Consider the following 11193-nt stretch of genomic DNA (forward strand, 5'->3'; position numbering starts at 1 on the left):
AACCTGGAGACGCACCCAGCTGAAATGACCGCTTCCCACCTACGGCTGTGCTGTCCACTCACCTCTTACTCTTATCCTCCTTAGATCCCCAAAACTAACCCCACCACTGCGCCCGTGTTGCTGGGGACTCCTGTTTGTGGGCACTGCCTTTGGAGCAGCTTTGACTGCAAACAATCCAGGCCCACGCCTCCTGCTTCAGCCCCAGAGTCCAGACCAGAAGCAGAGGCGCCTCGGTGAGCCGTGGAGAACGCCACTGTGCTCACCGGGCTTGCCTGAACGCGCCTCTGTGCAGCCCTGTGGTGACAGGGCGGGTGACAGCCCCTGCTCTGCAGCTCCAGCTCCAGCTCTAGCTCCCGGGTGGGGCCTGCCTCAACGACCCTGTGTGACAGGAGTGAGGGCCCGGGGCCACATCCCTGCACAGGGGCCTTGAGCACTGGGCCGCACTCAGAGCCTCTGGGACTCTGTGATGAGCTCCTGTGTTACAGAAATTCCCTTAGTTCAAGCAGGCACCAGAGGCCGGGTGGAGGATCAGCAAAAGCAGTTTATTAACATCGATGGGCCCAGTGGAATCACTGCCCGAGACTGGGCCTCCGATCCAGGTTTCTTACAATATTTATAGGTTGGCCAGCATCATGCATTAACAGCTGCAGCACCTGGTGGGCTTGGTTGCAGCCTGCAGGACTTAGGACCACCCTTGAGGAACTTGAGACCATGCTTATGGGGAACTTGGGTGGGGTGGCGGTGGCAGAAAACCAAGATTAAGACACCTCCCCAGACATGCCAACACCTATGGGGAACAGAGATTTGGATGGCCGCCCAGACATGCCAACACCCATGGAGAACTGGAACAAGGGTCACCGTAACAAGATGAGGACATCTGCCCTCCTCAGGGGTCTCTGCTCACGGCCTAACTTCCTCTCCACCTGTGCCCTAAGCCCAAGAACCTGCATGTGGAACACAGAGGCATAGACAAAATGTTAAACTGGATTGCCCACCTTTAAAAATGACATGTTTTAGTTGCTTCAAAAAAATAAAAATAAAAAGCTGAGAGGTTGGAGCCCTTGAGCACTATTGGTGGGAATGTGAAATGCAGCCTTTGGGAAGACTGTGGTCTTCCTCAAAAAATGAAACGTGGGAGGACTGGACCCTGCAGCCATCTCTGGGCAGATACCCCAAAGAACTGAAGCAGGGTCTCAAAGAGGCATCTGTACACCCATGCTCACGGAACCTTGGTCACAACAGCTGCAAGGTGGAATAACCCAAGCACATGGTTGAGTGTCTACACACCTACTGGAATATTATTCTGCCTTAGAAAGGAAGGGACAGGGCCAGCACTGTGGCGTAGTGGGTAAAGCCCTGGCCTGTAGTGCTGGCATCCCATATGGGTGCAGGTTCCAGTCCCGGCTGCTCCACTTCCCATCCAGCTCTCTGTTACAGCCAGGGAAAGCAGTAGAAGATGGCCCAAGTGCTTGGACCCCTGCACCTGCATGGGAGATCAGGAAGAAGCTCCTGGCTCCTGGCTTCAGATAGGCACAGCTCCAGCCATTGCAGCCATCTGGGGAGTGAACCAGTAAATGGAAGAACTCTCTCTCTCTCTCTCTCTCTCTGTCCCTCTCTCTTTGCCCCTGCCTCTTTGTAACTCTACCTTTAAATAAATAAATAAACCTTAAAAAAAAAAAAAAAAGAAAGAAACTGAAACTACCCATAGCCCCAGTACCCAGAGAGAGCTGAAAGCACTGAACGCATTTCCTCCTGCGTGCGCATCTGTCGGTCCTTCTATTATTTCTTTCAGTTCTATAGATACAATTATGTGTACCACTTGTTCACTTACTGCAAGTGTTTATGAAATCTATGACTTGTAAAGGCTTTGTTGTACTTGATCATGTGGCCCTAATTCAACTGATCTGCTAGTCCCGGGCGTTCGGGTTGTTGGGTTTTCAGTATCTCGCCCAACGCTGTGATGCAGGCCCTGATGCGTGTACTGTTAGCTGTGTTCCCAACCACGGCCTTAGCACGACTGCCCAGCAGCAAAGTCGCAGAGCCAAAGGCCGGCCGCTGGCCGGTGCGCGGCTGCTGGGCCCTCCTTTGCCGTCCGGATTCGATCTCAGGGCCGCGTCTCACCCGGGGCTCCTTGTCCTTTCCCTCCAGCATTCCAAGGCCCTGGACACTTCACTCCTGCAGGCGATCATGAACCAAAAACTCAAAGTAAGCAAAGTGCAACGCGGCCCCGCGTCTGGACAGGCTAGCTCTGCTGGCGCCGGGCCAGCTGAAATCCCAGCAAAAAGCCGGACGCGCTGCCGCCGGGAGGAGGGTAGACATTGCCTCAGCCAGTGCTTTCACGTCACAGAGCAGAAGCATGAGGGACAAGGACGAAGAAATGCTGTGAAGTTCTCTTTCCTTGACCGACAGACCGAGCTGGCACTGAGCTTGGGATGGCTGTGGTCACGGCCAACGGCAAATTCTCTGACTCATTAGACCAAGAGCCAGGTTGCAAGACAGCTGTGGGGTCAGCTGGGGCCATCTTGGGCCTCAGCCTTAGAGACAACCACTTGTGCCCGCTCCTGGCACTCAGGACGAGCCGGCAAGTTCTCTCCGGCCCGGCGGCTCAGACTCCTCTCCAGCAGCAAACCCAGAAAATCGGGTCTTAGATGGGCAGATGTTCAGGTGAGTGGTCTGCACTTGGCCTGACAGAGGTCCAGGAGACCCAGCATTGCCCTGGGAAAGAAATGAAGCCTGGGAGAGGCCGGGGACAGACCCTGCCTTCCGGGAGCTCCGGCTGGCACCCCTGGTGTTCAGGAAGCCCCACGCTTTCTCTCCTGTGACGTCCACTGGGGCAGCTCTGTCTGCAATGTCAGAAACCAAACAAGCAAACCACACAGCATTTCAAGTGAGGACCTGGTAGTGTATAAATAACGGAACGCGACAGAGAGAATGAATCAAGCTGAGCTTTGCTCATCAACAACAGATTTCCAGAACGGAGTGTTGAAAGGGGAAATTCACTTCCTGGAGATGCGGTAAAGAAGCACCCGACAACCACAGAGATGTAATGTCCCACAGCTGGAGGCTGGGAGTGGCGAACTGGGTAGTGGAGCAAGAATCCCCAGAACCGGACAACCCTGCCTGCCCGCCCCAGGGGTGGAACTCGATCCTTCACCAGGAACTCGATCCTTCACCAGCAGGCAAGGGAGTTCCGTCAGCACCCCCCCCCCCCCCCCCCCCCGTGTTCTTGTCAACAGATCGCCTGTGTGTGTGTGTGTGTGTGTGCCAATAGGCTGGGTGATTTAGTTTGCATTCTCCTGATTCCTAATGAAGTTAAGCATCTTTCATAAATGTTCGTTGACAAAGTACGTTTCCTCTGTTGCGAAACACCTGGATGTGTTTTCCTTGCCCTTTATTTATTTATTTATTTTCCTTATTTACTTTCAGGAGTTCTTTACATATTCTGGACTCTTATCTGGCAATGGTTATGCACATTACAAAAAAAAAAATCTCATCTCATTTTGTGTCTTTTCATTTAGACTGTCGTAAGATAAACAGAAGCTTTTCTTCTTTTCTCCTTTTGAATAGACTTTGTTTTTCCAGAGCAATTTCAGGTTCACAGCCATGTGGAGCAGCAGGTACAGAGAGTCCCACACCTCCTGGTGGCATTGTCTGTGCTTCTTGAAGCACGCCCTGGCCTGGAGACAGAGCCCAGTGCTGCCTGCCCAGGTGGGTGATCCTGGCCAGAGCCCCGACCTCCAGGGTGTAAACACGGAGAGTGGGGGAGGGGAGGGACACACCAGAGGGGCTCAAGGAACCGTCTGAGGGTGGCAGATAAGCCCTGGGTCTTGGTGGTCCTGTCGGTTTCACAAGTGCACTCACACATCGAAACTTGGCAAACTGCACACTTTCATTGTGCACATGCCATGGAAGATGGTGGCAGCTTCCAGTCTCCGTGCATGGTGACCCAAGAAGGATGCTAACAGGGCACTGTTCTGGGTGGAGAGATGGACTCAAGAGTAATTGTCCTCCATGTGTTCCTCTACTTCAAAAATTTTCTGGGGCTGGCAGTGTGGCCTAGCGATTAAAGCCACTGCCTGCAGTGCTGGCATCCCATCTGTGCGCCGGTTCAAGTCTCGGCTGCTCTACTTCTGATGCAGCTCTCTGCTATGGCCTGGGATAGCAGTAGAAGATGGCCCAAGTCCTTGGGCCCCTGCAACCACGTGGGAGACCCAGAAGAGGCTCCTGGCTCCTGGCTTGGGATCAGCACAGCTCCAACCATTGCAGTCAACTGGTGAGTGAACCAGCAGATGGAAGACCTCTCTCTCTCTCTGCCTCTCCTTCTCTCTCTGTGTAACTTTGACTTTCAGATAAATAAATAAATCTTTTTAAAAAATTTCCAAAGCCAGCGCCGCGGCTCACTAGGCTAATCCTCCGCCTTGCGGCACCGGCACACCGGGTTCTAGTCCCGGTCTCTAGTCCCGGTCGGGGCGCCAGATTCTGTCCCGGTTGCCCCTCTTCCAGGTCAGCTCTCTGCTGTGGCCAGGGAGTGCAGTGGAGGATGGCCCAAGTCCTTGGGCCCTGCACCCCTTGGGAGACCAGGAGAAGCACCTGGCTCCTGCCTTCGGATAGGCGCGGTGCGCTGGCCACAGCGTGCTGGCCGCGGCAGCCATTGGAGGGTGAACCAACGGCAAAGGAAGACCTTTCCCTCTGTCTCTCTCTCTCACTGTCTACTCTGCCTGTCAAAAAAAAAAAAAAATTCCAAAATAGTAATCAAGAAAAGAGGCATTTGTTTCAAAATAAGAGCAGTCCATAAGTGGCAGGGGCCTACCTTTGAACACTGCAACAGTTTACCATCAGGTGCACGGTGGGATGGAGCTAAAACTGCAGCCTTGGCCCTAAAATACCAGCCCTGGGGGCTGGCACTGTGGGATAGTGGGTAAAGCCACCACTTGTGATACCTGCATCCCGTATGGGTGCCGCTTAGGGTCCCAGCTGCTCCATTTCCCATCCAGTTCCCTGCTATGGCCTGGGAAAGCACCAAAAGATGGCCCAAGTCCTTGGACCCCTGCCACTCACACAGGAGGGAAGCTCCTGGCTCCTGGCTTCATCCTGGCTCAGCACTGGCTGTTGTGGCCATTTGGGGAGTGAACCAGTGGATGGAGGATCCATATCTCTGCCTCTCTGTCTGTAACTTTGCCTTTCTGTCTTTCAAAATAAATAAATCTTGAAGAAAAAAAAAAAAAGCCAGTCCCATAGCAAGCTTCGCCTGTGACTTGCTGGTGGAGTGGCCTCCAGTCGGTGACTCGCTGCTTGGTGCCTCAGTAGTCCCACTTATAATATGGAAACGCGGTGGGAGCCTTTACAGGGGGCTGAGGGGTTTGGCGAGCCAGTGCCTGGAGCGCTTAGCAGCAGCCTTCCCATAGCCCACGCACCCAGGGAGCCAACCATCGCCACTGCTGCCCCTGCCGGCTGAGCGTTGAGGTATTAGAAAGTGGACTGGCATAAGAAAAGCAGTTTTGTTTTGTTTCAAACTTCAGAGAGGCGACTGGCTGATCCCGGACGTGGACGCGGCCGCCCGTGCCTGCGAGCGAAGGGTTTTGAGGCTGCTCTGAGCCAGCTGCAGACGCCGCTCCCCCATCGCCCCAGCCTCCTCCCACCCACACGCTCACGAAGCTGCTTTTCTGTGGCAGAAACCCGGCCTTCTTCCTTTTCCGCAGACCCCAGGAGGAAGCCCCCTGCCCTGCTCCACCCGTCCTGCCATGGAGTCATTAGCTCGGCCCCTCCCCCGGGGTCCACGCGAGGTCTTGGTCTCTTTCCTGAGACTCAGTCTCCTCTTCTGCCCTTCGGGGATGGAGCACCCCTGCCCCGCTGCCTGACGGGGCTGTGGGGGAGGGGGGCAATCTGAGCACCAATGGGAATGTGCTTTGTGACAGCAAGCCTCACACCCCAGGGGCACACCACAGGGACACACTACTGTCACTGCAGCCCCCCCCCCCGGGGGGGGGAACCAACCCTGACCCCCGAGGGAGGTCCAGCTTCTGGGCCGGGCATGCAGTTCCCGGTGGCCCCAAGACTGCTGAAAAGCAAACTCCACCCACTTCCCCTCAAGGGGCTCCAGGTTCTTGCAGACCAAAGTCACCTGTTACTGTGAGCTCTGTGTGACCCCGGCGATGGCTCGCAGCCACAGCCATGAAACACACCTATTAAACTTTATGGGCCGCAGCACTGCAGAGACAGATCAGTGCAAAGGTGGAAAACACGCCTCCACCCTGGGGACAGAAGCCGGGGCCGGCTCTGCTCCTTGTGGGGAGCCGGGCCAGGGCACGGGCCACGTCTGGCCACTGTGGTGCCGTTTCAGAGTCCCCAGCTACCTCAGCCCCCACGCGGTCTAACCATCTGCACCCGGGGCATGGGCGGCCAGCTGGATAGGAGTAACCTGTGGTGTGGACTTCGGTCCTCCTGCACATCCTAGGGGCCTGAGGGGCCACAGCCTGGCTTCTGTCTCCAACTGGATCTGTTTCTCGTCGTCCCCTCCTGCCAGGGCTCCAGGCCCCCACAGCTGCCCTGCGGCCCACATGAGGTCAGCCGGGCACGGGGCTGTTTGTGGCCCAGGACCAGACCCTGCCTGCGGAAGCTCACAGGGAAGAGGGCTGAGCAGTCAGGGGCCTCGCTGGTGGTTCTGGGGTCCCCCTGCCTGGCCGCTCACCAGAACCCCTGCCAGTCTCTCCTCTCTGCTCTGAGAGGGAAACAGCGCTTCCCAGGCTCCAGTCAGCCCACCCCCCACCCCGCACAATTCTTGCGGTAGCTGCGCAGCACCGGCGCTGTTGTTTGCGCGGTGGTCATCAGTAAATGAGCCAGAAATCGTCTGCAACATTACTTTGCGGAAGCGCCCCGAGCACGCACAGTGGATTCACGCGAGCGGCGCCAGGCACTGAGAGCTGCGACTGGGGGGAGCAGGTGCGCGTGGGGACCCATCTGGGGACTGGGACTTTTTCTCTCCGAACACACACTGAGTTGAGTGCGGGGTACCCCAGGCCTGCGGGTCACGGCCCCTTTATTTTACGCGATGCTGGCTCGGGGCCACGCCCCCTGCCCCAGGAGTGGGCTGGCAGCCCCAGGCCGGTCCCCAAGTTCACAGAGAAGGAGACCAAGATTGGGAGAGGCCAGCATACCAACTCCAGGCACGACGAAGACTGGACTGGGGCTGGGGGAGGCGTGGGGCTGTCTCCTGGGGCCCTGGCACATGCCCAGGAGGGGGCTGCTGGCCAAGGAAGCAAGGCTAAGCTGACTTGATTGGGTTAAGATGGAAGGCAGCCCTCCAATTCCAGCCGTGGTGGGAACACCGTTACCACTGCAGCCGTGCAGTCACGGCACTGAGGCAGGGGTGCAGCCCACACCCCTCAGAACCTGCAATGAACATTCCAGAAGTTTAGTACAGCTGGTAGTGGAGAGCAACCGCATCAGATCAAAAGTGACTTTTGTCTTGGTCTTGAACACCTGCCTGAAAAGCTGAACCCGGATGGAAGAATGGACACAATCTCCCCTGCCCTCCTGTTTGAAAATTTAGAGGAAAAAATTATCTATCTATTTATTTAGACAGGCAGAGTGGACAGTGAGAGAGAGAGACAGAGAGAAAGGTCTTCCTTTGCACCGTGCTGATCCAAAGGCAGGAGCCAGGTGCTTCTCCTGGTCTCCCATGGGGTGCAGGGCCCAAGCACTTGGGCCATCCTCCACTGCACTCCCTGGCCACAGCAGAGAGCTGGCCTGGAAGAGGGGCAACCGGGACAGAATCCAGCGCCCCAACCGGGACTAGAACCCGGTGTGCCGGCGCCGCAAGGTGGAGGATTAGCCTAGTGAGCCGCGGTGCCGGCCCATTATTTTTTTTTAATTAGAGAGGGTAGCGTGCAGTGGGGAGCAGCCGAGCGAGCGGGGGAGCCCCCAGGAGCCAGCTCCGGGTGCAGGAACCCAGGGAATCTCAGGTGCCCTGAGGCAGGAAGGCGTTCCAGCTTCTGGGGACTCCTGAGGGGGACTTCTGAGGCCTGGGCACGAGGCCGGAAGTGCGATTCTGCCAAGGACGTTGCCCAGGAAGAGAAATGGGTCAGAACCCCTGCCAGTGCACACAGCATTCAGGGAGTGGGGGCAGGAGGGGCCTGGCCCCGATGTGGCTGTGACCTCAGATGGATGTCTCCCTGGCTCCTGGGGCCCGGTCCCCTCCTGCAGCTGCTGCTCCTCACAACAGAGCTGACAGTCACTACCCCTCCCCTGCCCAGGGACACAGAACAACTCACGGGCACAGTGCCTGGCATCTGCCCGCCCAGCAGCTTAGACCCTGCCCAGAGCACCCTGGGCTCCAGGTCACACAGCTGCAGCTGAAGGGTGGAGGCCGTTTTCATGATCCAAAATGGTGCAGAGGTTAGGAGGCGGGATTCTAATTTATGATCAGAGCTGGACAGCTGGTGAGCTGCGGGCAGCGGCTTCCTCCCGCCGAGGAGCTGGCAGGGAGGGGCGGGCCTTGTATGAAGGGTTGGGGTGGCAAGGCCCACAGCAGCAGGGGCAGCCCTGACCGAGCCCATGACACTGCTCCTAAACCCCCAATCCTGAGAGTTCTCATGGAACATGCGAACTGCAAAGAATCATGGACGTCCTGGTTCCATGCTCCACTTCACAGACAGGAAGCAGGCACCGGGGGGTGAGGGGGCTGGGCACAGGGGAGCAGCTAGGCCTGGAAGGCAGGTGGGCACCCCTACACCCACAGCAGCAGCTGGAATCCCCTACCAGGAAGCCCTTGCTGGGTCACCATGGGCACATGGGGCCTTCACCCCCACCAGGCTTTTAAAAATCCGTGTGCATACATTTTAATTAATACTTCGTTACATGGTATAGGACATGTTCTTTTTGGGAATTAATTTCACTGCCTCCTGAGCACATGGTGGTTGCTTGGTGTTTGTTGAATGAATGAATGCCTGTCCCTACCACCACTTCGGGCCGCAGGCTTCTGTCAGCTCATCCCTGGACAGCAGTAAGCTCTCTGGTGCTTTTTCCCTGCCCCTCGATGTCCCTCCCCCAAGAGTCCCCCTCCCCTACCCGACCTGGTCACAGCACAGGGGCCCAGGAGGCAGGAAGGCAAACAAGAGTGCTGGAGGCTTCCTCGACTTCCTGATCTCCTGGCCTGGGCTTATTGATCTCACCTGGCTAGTTTGGGGACACCTTCTGGATTTTTCCAAGCCAGCCCCAAGCTTTGGGACATTTCCCCCCGAGACACCCAGACACCCTCCCGCCCCACTCAGCCTCTCCTCTGCTCACAAGCGCTCCTTTTCCTCAGCGGCTGCCGTGCCTTTGCCCTGTCTCTCCCGAGTGCTGGGATGGGGAAGACCTCAGGCATCTGCGGGACCCTCCCAAGGCACAGCTGGCCCTCCGGAAATGAAGGCACCAGGCTGGAGGCTCTGCAGAGCCCAGCACTGCCCGGCCTGGGAGGGAGCGAGGTCTCCATAAGCAAGGATGTGCCCGGGATGCCCCAGAAGATTTAGTAGTAGGGCTGAGAGCAAGAGTCTCAGAGCACACGCGAATCAGTGTGTCTGATCCCTGAGGTCAAGGGCAGGGACAGGGTTTTCAAGAAGGAGGGTGTGGGGGTCGTTGCTGTAGCGTAGCAGGTAAAGCCGCTGCCTTCAGTGCCAGCATCCCATACAGGGGCCGGTTCAGGTCCTGCCTGCTCCACTTCCTATCCAGCTCTCTGCGTACGGCAGGGAAAGCAGTAGAAGATGGCCCAAGTGCTTGGGCCCCTGCACACACGTGGGAGTCCTGGAAGGTTGCTGCGGCCATTTGGAGAGTGAAGCAGTGGCTGGAAGATCTCTCACTATATAACTCTGCCATTCTAATAAATAAATTTTAAAAAAAGGAGGGTGTGGTCAGCAGTGCCCAGGAAGCTGGGGGCTGAGGACACGTGAGCTCCACTCCTTGAGGGGGAGGCATGCACCCCCACCCCGGAGCAAGCTCAGGGCTCGGGCTGGAAAGGCGCTGAGGCTCCGAGAGTGTGAGGCTGCATGGGCGAGCCGGGAAGGGTGTGGGCTTCCCACCGGACCCCAGGGACGAGCGCCCTGAGCAGAAACAGGGTGGGACAGAAACCAAACAAATGGCTCCTTTAAAGCCACCTGGAGCCCATGTCCAGGAATGTTGGATGTGTGCTTCTCTTTCCTGCAGCAGGATATTCAAAGAAAACAACTCTTTCAAGGCTGCAGCTCCAAAGCAGAGCGTCCTCTGTGCACCTCCTTCTGGCCTGGGCGTCAGGAACAGGCCTCCTCTGCCCTCCGGGCTGGATGGTGCCCAAGGCAGCTGGAGCCCCCTGGCCAGGCTGGGCCTGCAGCCCAAGCCTCCACTGCGGATTTGGAGTGAGGCAGACACAGCCGGACCCTGAAGCCTTCCAGAGGTTTCCTCTACCCCAGGGTCCTTTTTTTTTTCCTTCTTATATATTTGAAAGTCAGAGTTACAGAAGGAGAGGGAGCAATCTTCCCTCTGCTGGTTCACTCCCCAAAGTGTGAACTGGGCCAGGTTGAAGCCAGCAGCCAGGAGATTCTTCTGAGTCTCCTATGTGAGTGCAGGGGCCCAGGAACTTGGGCCCTCCTCCACTGCTCTCCCAGGCACATTAGCAGGAAGCTGGATGGGAAGTGGAGCAGCCAGGACTTGAACCGGGACCCACGTGGAACATCAGCACTGCAGGCGGTGGCTTAACCCAGTGTGTCACAACCCCCTCCCCCAACCCACCCAGGCACTCTCTTTACTCTCTCTCTCTTTTAAAGATTTATTTATTTGAAAGTCAGAGTTACACAAAGAGAAGAGGGGAAGAGAGAGAGAGAAAGAGGTCTTCCATCCACTGGTTCACTCCTCAATTGGCCATAACAACCGGAGCTGTGCCAATCCAAAGCCAGGAGTCAGGAGCTTCTTCCAGGTCTCCCAAGCGGGTATGGGGGCCCAAGGACTGGGGCCATCTTCTACTGCTTTCCCAGGCCATAGCAGAGAGCTGGGTCAGAAATGGAGCAGCAGGGACTAGAACCAGTGCCCATATGGGATGCCAACACTGCAGGCAGCGGCTTTACCCGCTACGCCACAGCGCCAGTGCCACTCAGGGCACTCTTGAGGAAGGGCTGCAGACTGTGTTGCCAGCTGGGAACAGAAGGGGCCCTATCCCTGCCCCAAATTCCATTTCAGCCTGATCTG

The 11193-nt window shown here is 56.9% G+C and overlaps 1 long non-coding RNA gene across 2 annotated transcripts; it reads left to right on the forward strand.

The window, feature by feature from the left end:
* The first annotated feature begins 2322 nt into the window (after window positions 1–2322).
* Window positions 2323–5225, forward strand: LOC127482934 (uncharacterized). 2 transcript variants are annotated; one of them, XR_011387977.1, is made up of 3 exons: window positions 2323–3708; window positions 4140–4273; window positions 4995–5225. It is a non-coding gene; the product is annotated as an uncharacterized lncRNA (long non-coding RNA). The 2 variants fall into 2 exon arrangements; XR_011387978.1 differs by lacking the exon at window positions 4995–5225 and having other exon boundaries at window positions 4140–4383.
* Window positions 5226–11193: the final 5968 nt, after the last annotated feature.

This window comes from Oryctolagus cuniculus, chromosome 4, assembly GCF_964237555.1.
Source record: "Oryctolagus cuniculus chromosome 4, mOryCun1.1, whole genome shotgun sequence".
NCBI classification, from domain to species: Eukaryota; Metazoa; Chordata; class Mammalia; order Lagomorpha; family Leporidae; genus Oryctolagus; species Oryctolagus cuniculus.